Source organism: Triticum aestivum, chromosome 1D (genome assembly GCF_018294505.1).
Source record: "Triticum aestivum cultivar Chinese Spring chromosome 1D, IWGSC CS RefSeq v2.1, whole genome shotgun sequence".
NCBI lineage: Eukaryota > Viridiplantae > Streptophyta > Magnoliopsida > Poales > Poaceae > Triticum > Triticum aestivum.
Genome location: NC_057796.1, coordinates 493307311 through 493319892, shown reverse-complemented (window position 1 = coordinate 493319892; position 12582 = coordinate 493307311).

The following is a 12582-nucleotide window of genomic DNA, read 5'->3' as shown; positions in this document are numbered from 1 at the left end:
GAGAGTATTGCATCTTCACGGAGTGGGATAGTTAATATAGGGATACTCTCCTCCCAGCTGACCAACAGCTTGTCTCCCACTTCTACTTCACGGGATCTTCGATCACATAGAGTGGGTTACCACTATGGACAACTCATGCGGTGGGTCTCAGACCCATCTCCATCGATGCATTATCTATCACATTACATGATAGACCCTTTGTGAAGGGATCTGCCAAATTTTTCGACGTTTGGATATAATCCAACGTAATAACACCGGAGTTCCTCAATTTTCTGACAGATTTTAGTCTCCTCTTCATATGCCTTGAGGACTTCATATTGTCTTTAGAATTGTTTATCTTGACGATCACAGTTTGATTATCACAGTTCATCAGGATAGGGGTATTGGTTTTTCAACCATAGGTAAGTCCATCAAGAGCTCACGAAGCCACTCTGCTTCAACAGTGGCAATGTCTAATACTGTGAGTTCTACTTCCATAGTTGACCTCGTTAAGATGGTCTGCTTGCAAGACTTCCAAGAAACAGCGCCACCACCAAGTATAAAGACATAACCACTAGTGGCCTTAATCTCGTCAGCATCAGATATCCAGTTTGAGTCACTATAACCCTCCAGTACCCTTGGATACCCGGTGTAGTGAATCCCATAGCTCGCGGTGCCTTTCAAATAGCGCATAACTCTCTCAAGCGCATGCCAATGATCATCTCCCAGTTTTGACACAAACTGACTCAGCTTGCTCACATCAAACGAGATGTCAGGCCTCGCGGCACTTGTCAAATACATAAGCGAGCCAATAATCTGAGAATACCTCAGTTGATCTCTAGCAATCCGTTGATTCTTTCGAAGCAACACACTAGCGTCATATGGAGTTGGAGAAGGCGTGCAGTCGCTATACCCAAAATGACTAAAGATCTTTTCCACATAGTGAGACTGAAGCAGTGTGATCCCACCATTGTCATCTCTCAACAGCTTGATGTTTAAGATAACATCAGCTACTCCTAGATTCTTCATCTCAAAACAGCAAGATACGAAATCCTTAACCTCCTTGACTAAATCAAGTTTGGTTCCAAACATCAATATGTCATCGACATACAGACAAAGAATAACTCCTTCGCCCCCACCATGGCGATAGTACACACACTTGTCACCATCGTTTACTACAAAGCCGGCAGCAGTTAATGTTCTTTCGAACTTCTCATGCCACTCCTTAGGAGCTTGTTTAAGGCCATATAAAGACTTTAATAACTTGCACACATTTCCTTCCTGACCAGGTACTACAAAACCATCTGGCTGATCCATGTAAATTTCCTCCTTCAACTCTCCATTGAGGAAAGCCGTCTTAACGTCCATTTGATGAACGAGAAGACCATGTGAGGCAGCCAGTGATAGTAGCACCTGAATTGTGGTCAGTCTAGCCACGGGTGAGTAAGTATCAAAGAAGTCTTCACCTTCTTTCTGGGTATAACCCTTAGCCACAAGCCGTGCCTTGTACTTTTCAATCGTACCATCAGGTCTAAGCTTCTTCTTGAACACCCACTTACATCCTACAGGTTTGCACCCATAAGGACGGTCAGTGATCTCCTAGGTTCCGTTAGCTAGGATGGAATCCATCTCGCTATGAACAGCTTCCTTCCAGTAGTCAGCATCAGGAGATGCATAGGCTTCTGAAATAGTCTTGAGTGTGTCATCCACAAGGTACACAATGAAATCATCACCAAAGGACTTTGCAGTCCTCTGTCTCTTACTCCTCACAGGAGTTCCATTGTCACCCTCAATAGGATTCTCAACGTGTTCCATCGCAATGGTGGGTTCAGGAATTACAGCGAATTCCTCACTAGATGGAGTAGGTATCTCCTGATTTGATGAACTCGACATATCCTTCATAGGAAATATGTCCTCAAAGAAAGTTGCATCATTCGACTCCATAATCGTACCAACATGCATGTCGGATACCTCGGATTTTATTATCAAAAATCTATAGCCAATGCTAGGAAAAGCATAGCCCAGAAGAACACAATCCACGGTTTTTGGTCCAAGCTTGCGCTTCTTGGGAATTGGTATATTGACTTTCGCCAAACAACCCCAAGTACGTAGGTAAGAGAGTTTCAATCTTTTCCTTTCCCATTCCTCAAATGGAGTCATGGTCTTATGCTTTGTGGGAACTCGGTTTAGGACATGACATGCAGTCATTAGCGCCTCCCCCCACCATTCCTTGGAGAGACCCGATGTGTCTAACATGGTGTTAACCATATCAGTTAGAGTTCGGTTCTTTCTTTCGGCTACCCCATTTGACTGAGGTGAGTAGGGAGGCGTCCTCTCATGGATTATACCATGTTCCGCACAAAACATATCCAATTCATTGGAAAAATACTCTCCACCACGACCGGACCTGAGCCGTTTAATTTTCCGATCAAGTTGGTTCTCTACCTCAGCTTTATAGTTTTTGAAGAAAGTTAAAGCCTCATCTTTTGATTTCAGAAGATACACATAACAATATCTAGTGGAGTCATCAATCAACGTCATGAAATATCTCTTTCCACCTTTTGTCAACATGCCATTCATCTCACAAAGATCAGAATGTATAAGCTCTAGTGGCGCCAAGTCTCTTGCCTCTGCAGTCTTATGGGACTTGCGAGGTTGCTTAGCTTGCACACATACTTGGCACTTAGAGCCTTTGACAACAGAGATTTTTGGAATTAAATTCATATTGGCTAGCCGCATTATGCAACCAAAGTTAATGTGACAAAGTCGTGAATGCCAAATATCAGACTCATTATTGTGGCAAACATTATTAATAACTTTAGTGCAAATATCTGACAAAGACAGGCGGAACAAGCCTCCGCTCTCATAGCCTTTTTCAACAAATTGTCCATACTTAGAAATTACAACTTTATTGGATTCGAAAACCAACTTAAAACCATCTCGACATAAACGGGAACCGCTAACGAGATTTTTATTGATAGACGGCACATGATGAACGTTCTTCAGACGCACGGTCTTCCCCGAAGTAAACTTCAGATCGATTGTACCAACACCTCGGACGATGGCATGTGACCCGTTCCCCATCAGCACGGGAGAAGTCCCTGTGGCCTGGCAAGAAGAAAAGATGAAGGCGTCAGCACAAACATGTACATTGGCACCGGTGTCAATTAACCAATCAAGGGATTGAAATACTGAAAGGATGGTAGGAAAAATACCGTACCCTGATTCCTTCATATCAGTATTACCGATGACAACATTAGCGGACTTGCCGCTCTTCTCATGTTCGCGCTCCTCAAAGCGGTTAGGACACTTCGGAGCCCAGTGATTAGGATCACCGCAGACATGGCAAAGTCCCTTCCCCTTCTTATGAGAATTCTTCTTGAAGTTGGTAGAATGTGATGGCTTGTTCTTTGTATCAAACTTGCCTTTGCCCTGAGTTTTGTTCTTATTGTTTTTAAACTTGTTGGGCTGGAAGTTCTTCTTCTGTATCATGTGGGCACTAGAAGCTCCCTCAGCAAAAGACATGCTGATAAATGTTTGCAGACATAAATAAATATTTGCTCTATTTCTCCTGTGCTACACGAGTTGATATATACGTATTATTACTGTAGTTCTTGCCATCTCATTCCGCCTACCTACCTACCTGCAAGCGCCAGATAACTAGAGCCAAGAAGCTGACAAAGTGGACTGCAACAGGATTTGTTTGGATTACTGGTGGGATCATTCTTGGCGGCCTTGCTGCCCGTCAAAGGGTGATAGAAGAGCAGGAGGGACGTCTTTTGGTTGCTGAGAGTGCGCTCCAGGACAGTGGAGCCAAGCAAAGCCAACAGAAGTAAACTGCAGAAGCAAGTGGAGTAAAGACGAAATGCGTCGCTTGCTTGATGGAAAAGCAAGACACCATATTATGTATGAATATGTCTATAATCTGACACCTACTAATTGAGTAGTAGCATTACTAGATGATCTGTGATCGCATTGTAGCATAATTTCTGATGTTGCCGACATGGTATGCTATCCTTTCTGCTTGAGCAAATTGTATGGTATAATGAGCAGCGGCGAAGGCCCCCTTGGGTAGGGTGGATGGCGGCGGCTGCTGCTCCTGTTGCTTAATACTCCCTCCATCCGAAAATACTTGTCAGAGAGGCCATCCAGCTTTGGATCAACATCCATATCCCCTATACGCCACTTCTTGTGTTGATGTACTAAGAAATTGCTTGAGGCAATCGACTTCAATGAGAGGAATTCTTCATATAGAAAAATCCTCTTTACATTGGCCTTGAAACTTTGCAGGTCAAACCACACACCTCTGAATAAAATGTTTCTGATTCTTTTACAAAACAGAAATTTGTCAAATTATAAATTTTGAATAAGTTATATCATTATATTTAAAAAAGAAATCTGCAGATGCTATTATTTGGGACAAAGGCTTGACCACATGAATTTTGACGTAAAAATACAGCACTTCTAAGAGCATTTCCAAATAGGCCACTGAAAACCTTAAAAAATAGGCCACTGGAAAACAGTTTTAAGGCATCAAAAAGTGAGTTTGCAGTATAGGTTAAAAAAAATGCATCGATAGATCCCATAAAATGGCCGATCTACCCCATATTTGTAGTTTCCGAGTTGCTTTTGAGGGAAATCGTAAACAATGCGGGATGCTCCAAAAGCGCGGGCTCCGCCTTTCTTTTGTGTGTGGCAAGGGGGCAGAGAGCGATGTTTCGTGCATTCGGACTTCCGCAAAGCCCCTCCACGTTTCTCTCCGATTTGCGGGAGAAAACACGCACGGACTGCGCCGCGGACCGATATAGGACCACGTTGGATGGCTTTTGCGGTCCTGACGGATGCGTAAATCCTTTACAATTTTCCAAATTTTGAGTAAATTTCTGAACGTAAAAGCAATTTTTGACAAAAGCATACAATTTTATGATATCACAAACAAATTTTGAATTTCCCAAACGTTTTTAGAAAACATGAATATTTCTGGAATTTGTGAACAATTTTTTAAAGCACGGACATTTTTTGATTTTTTTAATACAGAGAACAATTTCGAATATCCTAAACAAATTTGGAAGCACAAACATTTTTTTAATATGTGAACATAAATTTGAAATCCGAAACATTTTTGAAATTTTGAACAAATTTTGAAAAACACAAACTTTTTTTGCAAAACACAATCCTTTTTTTAGAAATCGTAGAATTTTTTGGAAATTCAAAAAAAATGAATAATTTGAACATCTTTTGCAAAACATGAATATTGTTTGTAAAACGCGAACAATTTTCGAATTCTGATTACAGTTTCAAAAAATCAAAACAGTTTTTGGAAACACATTTTTTTGAATATTTTCAACATACTCTGCAAAAACGCAAACATTTTTGGTAAAATACGAATGATTTTCGAATTTTGAGAACATTTTTTTGAAAATTCAGGACATTTTTTGGAAACACATACAAATTTTGAATATTTTGAACATTTTATGGAAAAGCAGAAAAAAAGAAGAAGAAAAGAAACAAGAAAAACGAAGGAAAAGAAGAAAAGGAAAAACAAACATAAATAAGAATGAATGAAAAACAAAAAAGAAACCAGAAAACCCGGTTGAAGAACCTTCTGGACGTTCCAAAACCGGCCAGGAACCATCCTGAAAGTTCCCAAAACCAGAAAATGATCGCACATATAAAAAAGCTAACTTGGCCGGCCCATGTACCATCGAACGTGTGCCATAGATCGACAATTTGCTGCAGAATGTGGCGAATTGACTTCGGATAAAACTTATATACAAACTAGAAAGGACCGGAGGAAGTATAATATGAGCCCAACTAGAACCACATGAACAGTACCTCAATTATTTGTTCCAATTTGATGTTCAGCACCCTATTAAATTGGCTCTCGGTAACGTCGTCCCTGTAACGAAGATAGAGAGATCAATGTCTAAAACAAAACAGTTGCACAAGTGTCCTCGAGATAATCAGGCAACCAGGGAAAACAACTAAATGACCCTACTATTTCTCTCCAATATTGACCAGTGACGTTTGCAACTAGTTATTCAGAATGGATAACAAACCTGAAGTTGATGTTCTGATCTGGTTTTCTTATTCCAGAACTGGTGTACAAGTCAATGAGACACTGAAACAGTTCAGAATATCAACAGGAAAAGAAAACACCAAGCGAACCAGAGTAGTACAATGGTGATAACGCCATTGCTGAAATTCTGTATATTTTGGGCCAGTCCAATAGCAGTTTTAGAAATTCCTAATAAATCCTAAAAGCCCACGCAACCCATTCATGCAAGGCAAGAGGTGGAGCTAAAATTTAGTTCCACATTGCTAGTTTAGAGGGCGTTGGACCTCTTTATAAGGGAGGTTCTTTCCCCACATGTATGAGCACGAGAACAAGAGGGACATCCACGCGCGCTCCTCCTCCGCCGCCCGCCGCGCCGCGGGTTGCGGTAATGAGCCGAGCCGATGTCTGAAGTCCGTTCGCTTCAGTCTCCCTCTGTTGCTTCATCTCCTGAGCTACTGCTACGATCTTCCCCATCCCGGCTTGTGGCGTGCACCGCAAGTCGGGACAGTAGGCCTCCGAAACCGCTACTTCGCCGACGTCGACAACCTCATCGACGACATGGCTGGCGAGGATGTCGACCCCAAGTCCAGTGCTTCTGCTGCTGTTGTCCCGTACGTGTTCTTCCTAGAATTCCTACCGCAATTCTTTGCTCTAGTGTCTGCCCTACATATGTTAGGTTCTACTTCATATATGCAACTTGGTCTAGTATCTGTTCTAGATGTGTTCAGTTCAAGTTCATATATGCAGATGCTATTTACCTTCTCTCTATCAGATTGCATGACTTGCTTTATCTCTGCTATATTAGTCATGCTTTATCTAGTATTTCCGTTAGTAAAATTATTTGGTAAATTGCTCATATTTTCAACAATCCAAAAACCTTATTATAGGCAATTTACCCCGAGTGGTTTTGCTGCTTCTATGAGACCTCCTATGTTTGAGGGTATCCACTATAAGAGGTGGCGCGTGAGAGCAGTCTTATGGTTTCAAACCATGAATTGCTATGACGCTACTCTTGGCAAACCTGAAGGAGAATATGATGCACAACAGGAACAAGCTTTTCAGAAAATGGATACCCTGTTTAAGGCTGCTCTCTTGAGTGTTCTTGGTGAGAACATAGTTGATGCTTATGCGGCAATTGATAATGGAAAAGATATGTGGGACGCACTCGAGGCCAAGTTTGGGGTCTCGGATGCTGGCACTGAGCTGTACATCATGGAGCAATTCTATGATTACAGGATGACTGAAGAGTGCTCTGTGGTTGAGCAAGCTCATGAGATACAGTCTTTTGCTAGAGAACTTGAGCACTTCAATTGTATGTTACCGGACAAGTTTTTTGCCAGAGGTATCATCACTAAGCTTCCTCCTTCATGGAGGAACTTTGTTACCTTACTGAAGCATAAGAGACAAGAGTTTCTGTTCCGGATCTCATTGGTACTCTTGATGTGGAAGAAAAGGCGAGAGCAAAGGACATACGTGCTCGTGGTATTGAGGGAGGATCTAGTGCCAATCTGGTCATGAGTTCCGGGGTGAAAGCCTAGGTTTCCGTGTTGGATATACCTCGCAATGGCAATGTTTTAAGTCGTCACCTTGTTGAAGGCATTGCTCAGATAGGCTCAAATTGGTTCTTCAGGATGAAAACCTAGATTCCAACCTCGTGTGGTTGGATCCGGTGACGGCGACGCATAAGCGTCGCTCCCTTTGTGAAGGCGTTGCTGTTGAAGAATCTCGTCGTCCATGTGATGTCATGAGGTGGTTGGTGCGGATATGGTAATTTCTGTAGTTTGCAGATAGCGGATCGGATTGCTTTGGATTTTGTTTTCCTCACCCATGCATAGCTTTGGTCTTATATGACTTTGCTATCTGTCGGTTTTTTTGTGTGTGCGCGTTTTTAATGGTTGTGTGCATCTTAGCTATGCAGAGGCCGGGTGTGTGCTCATTGTGTTTTGTATCCTTTTGATGCTCCATTTTAAACAAATAAAATCCACCCTTTGTCGAAAAAACAGGTTGTTCTACTGCTATTAATTGGAAGATGGGCATTGTAGAAAGAATAAATCTCACAAGGGTGATGCGCCCAGGGGTGGCAAGGCAATCCACTTGGCTTTCCAGCCATCAATCTTCTTCATGATCTTTTTAGTGAGCAGCTGCAGGTCCTGCCACTTAAGCCTCATGTCGGACAATGGCATGCCGAGATAGGTACAGGGGAAGCTAGCCATTTAACAACCCAAAGCAGTTTGAATGTAAGATAGATCAATGTGATCACACTGAATGGGTCAAAGAGCAAGGGGGAAAGATGATTCCCTTGTCTATGTCACCTGTGATGAAAGATCTGATCAATGAGAGCAGAGTTAACCATCACTTTGGTGGAAGAACTGAGGAACAGAGCGGAGATCCATTCCCTCCACCTAGGCCCAAATCGTCTAAACTTCATGAGGCTAAGAGCACCTCCAGCCGTTGCCCCCAGGGAGGCATAAAAATCGCCGCCTGGGGGCGAGCCGGCGGTAGAATTGGCTCTGGGGGCGGTTGGGCATCCAGTCGTCGCCCGCAGGTCGCCCCTAGGCGCAGATATCGGGCCATTCCTGGCCGCCTTTTGGCCCACTTTCAGCGAAAAATGTCCCGATATCGGCGCGAATTAGCCCATATTCGGTGTGGTGCGGCATGGTTTTTGTGTCACATATTCATCACAGCAAATCAATAAAAAATAAAATAGTTCAACAAATAGTACAACAACAAATAGTTCAATACAAATTATATAGTTTAACAAATAAAAACTCATATTTCATCACACGTCGAGCTAGGCGTCGCCCTTGATCCTTCATCGGTGCTCCACCAGATCCTGCTGCAGTTGTTGATGCACCCGTGGGTCTCGGATCTCCTGACGCATATTGACCTTCCTTCCTGCAAGCCTCCTGCACCTTGGCAAAGTGGGACTTCTTGCCTCCTGGCACGGCGTTTGAGATAGTCTTCACAAATGTAGACCATCTTGGATAGATGCCATCAGCTAGGTAGTACCCCTTGTTGTAGTGCCGCCCATTGACCTCGAAGTTCACCGGAGGAGAATGACCTTCAACAAGCTTGGCAAAGACAGGGGAGCAGTGCAGCACGTTGATGTCATTGTGAGTTCCTGGCATCCCAAAGAAGGAGTGCCAAATCCAGAGGTCCTGTGTGGCCACCGCCTCAAGTACCACACTGCAACCGTCTTTGGCGCCTTTGTACATCCCCTGCCAAGCTAATGGGCAGTTCTTCCATTTCCAATGCATGCAGTCAATGCTTCCAAGCATCCCAGGAAATCCTCTTGCTGCATTCTGTGCTAGGATCCGAGCAGTGTCTTCCGCATTGGGTGTTGACAGGTATTGCGGTCCAAACACTGCCACCACTGGCCTGCAGAACTTGTAGAAACACTCAATGGTGGTGGACTCAGCCATGCGCCCATAGTCATCGAGTGAATCCCCGGGAGCTTGATGTCGGCTAGGACTACGTCGGTATTTCCCCAAAGAGGAAGGGATGATGCAGCACAGCGACGGTAGGTATTTCCCTTAGTGAAGAAACCAAGATTATCAAACCAGTAGGAGAACCAAGCAACACAACGTAAACAGCCCCTGCACACAGATAACAAATCCTCGCAACCCGACGTGTAAAAGGGGTTGTCAATCCCTTTCGGGTAGTGACGCCCCAAGATGGGCAAAGGACGTGAGGAAATTGTAGTAGATTGATAGATCGAACGCCAATTAAAATAAATAAGAATAAAACGCAGCAAGGTATTTTTGTATTTTTGGTTTAATAGATCTAAAAATAAATGCAAAGGAAAAGTAGACCGCAAAGGCAAATATATGAGAAAGAGACCCGGGGGCCGTAGGCTTCACTAGTGGCTTCTCTCGAGAAAATAGCAAACGGTGGGTAAACAAATTACTGTTGGGCAATTGATAGAACTTCAAATAATCATGATGATATCCAGGCAATGATCATTATATAGGCATCACGTCCAAGATTAGTAGACCGACTCCTGCCTGCATCTAGTACTATTACTCCACACATCGACCGCTATCCAGCATGCATCTAGTGTATTAAGTTCATGGGAAAACGAAGTAATGCAATAAGAACGATGACATGATGTAGACAAGATCTATCTATGTAGAGATAGACCCCATCGTTTTATCCTTAGTAGCAACGATACATACGTGTCGGTTCCCCTTCTGTCACTGGATCAAGCACCGTAAGATCGAACCCACTACAAAGCACCTCTTCCCATTGCAAGATAAATAGATCAAGTTGGCCAAACAAAACCCAAATATCGGAGAAGAAATACGAGGCTATAAGCAATCATGCATAAAAGAGATCAAAGAAACTCAAATACTTTCATGGATATAAAAAGATATAACTGATCATAAACTCAAAGTTCATCAGATCCCAACAAACACACCGCAAAAGAGTTACATCATATGGATCTCCAAGAGACCATTGTATTGAGAATTCAGCGAGAGAGAGAGGAAGCCATCTAGCTACTAACTACGGACACGAAGGTCTAGAAAGAACTACTCACGCATCATCGGAGAGGCGCCAATGGAGGTGGTGAACCCCATCCGAGATGGTGTCTAGATTGGATCTGGTGGTTCTGGACTCTGCGGCGGCTGGATCAATATTTCGTCAACTTCCCTAGGGTTTTGGGAATATTGGGGCATTTATAGAGCAAAGAGGCGGTCCGGGGGGCACCCGAGGTGGGCACAACCCACCAGGGCATGCCTGGGCCTCCTGGCGCGCCCTGGTGGGTTGTGCTCTCCTCTGAGCACCCCCAGGCGCAGCCAGGGCCCATTATGTGTCTTCTGGTCCAAAAAACTCTTCGTGCAATTTCGTTGCATTTGGACTCCGTCTGATATTGATTTCCTGCGATGTAAAAAACATGCAGAAAACAGCAACTGACACTTGGCACTATGTCAATAGGTACCAAAAAATGATATAAAATGATTATAAAACATCCAAGATTGATAATATAACATCATGGAACAATAAAAAATTATAGATACGTTGGAGACGTATTAGAGCTCCGTATGCAAGCATCCTCATCGCTGTCGTGCACTTATGGATTAGGTGAATCCAAGTTTTCCGGTGCAATCCTTCTTGCACTTGAAGTAGTGCTACCTCTTGAGCACTGCGTTGGTTTTCCCTTGAAGAGGAAAGGGTGATGCAGCAAAGTAGCGTAAGTATTTCCCTCAGTTTTTGAGAACCAAGGTATCAATCCAGTAGGAGGCTACGCGTGAGTCCCTCGCACCTACACAAACAAATAAATCCTCGCAACCAACGCGATAAGGGGTTGTCAATCCCTACACGGTCACTTACGGGAGTGAGATCTGATAGATATGATAAGATAATATTTTTGGTATTTTTATGATAAAGATGCAAAGTAAAATAAAAGCAACAGAAATAACTAAGTGTTGGAAGATTAATATGATGGAAAATAGACCCGGGGGCCATAGGTTTCACTAGTGGCTTCTCTCAAGAGCATAAGTATTTTACGGTGGGTGAACAAATTACTGTTGAGCAATTGACAGAAATTGAGCATAGTTATGAGAATATCTAGGTATGATCATGTATATAGGCATCATGTCCAAGACAAGTAGACCGACTCCTGCCTGCATATACAACTATTACTCCACACATCGACCGCTATCCAGCATGCATCTAGAGTATTAAGTTCATAAGAACAGAGTAACGCTTTAAGCAAGATGACATGATGTAGAGGGATAAATTCATGCAATATGATAAAAACCCCAGCTTGTTATCCTCGATGGCAACAATACAATACGTGCCTTGCTGCCCCTACTGTCACTGGGAAAGGACACCGCAAGATTGAACCCAAAGCTAAGCACTTCTCCCATTGCAAGAAAGATCAATCTAGTAGGCCAAACCAAACTGATAATTCGAAGAGACTTGCAAAGATAACCAATCATACATAAAAGAATTCAGAGAAGATTCAAATATTGTTCATAGATAAACTTGATCATAAACCCACAATTCATCGGTCTCAACAAACACACCGCAAAAGAAGATTACATCGAATAGATCTCCACGAGAGAGGGGGAGAACATTGTATTGAGATCCAAAAAGAGAGAAGAAGCCATCTAGCTAATAACTATGGACCCGAAGGTCTGAGGTAAACTACTCACACTTCATCGGAGAGGCTATGGTGTTGATGTAGAAGCCCTCCGTGATTGATGCCCCCTCCGGCGGAGCTCCGGAACAGGCCCCAAGATGGGATCTCGTGGGTACAGAAGGTTGCGGCGGTGGAATTAGGTTTTTGGCTCCGTATCTGATCGTTTGGGGGTACGTAGGTATATATAGGAGGAAGGAGTACGTCGGTGGAGCAACGTGGGGCCCACGAGGGTGGAGGGCGCGCCGGGGGGTAGGCGCGCCCCCTACCTCGTGGCTTCCTGGTAGCTTTCTTGACGTAGGGTCCAAGTCCTCTGGATCATGTTCGTTCCGAAAATCACGTTCCCGAAGGTTTCATTCCGTTTGGACTCCGTTTGATATTCTTTTTCTGCGAAACTCTGAAA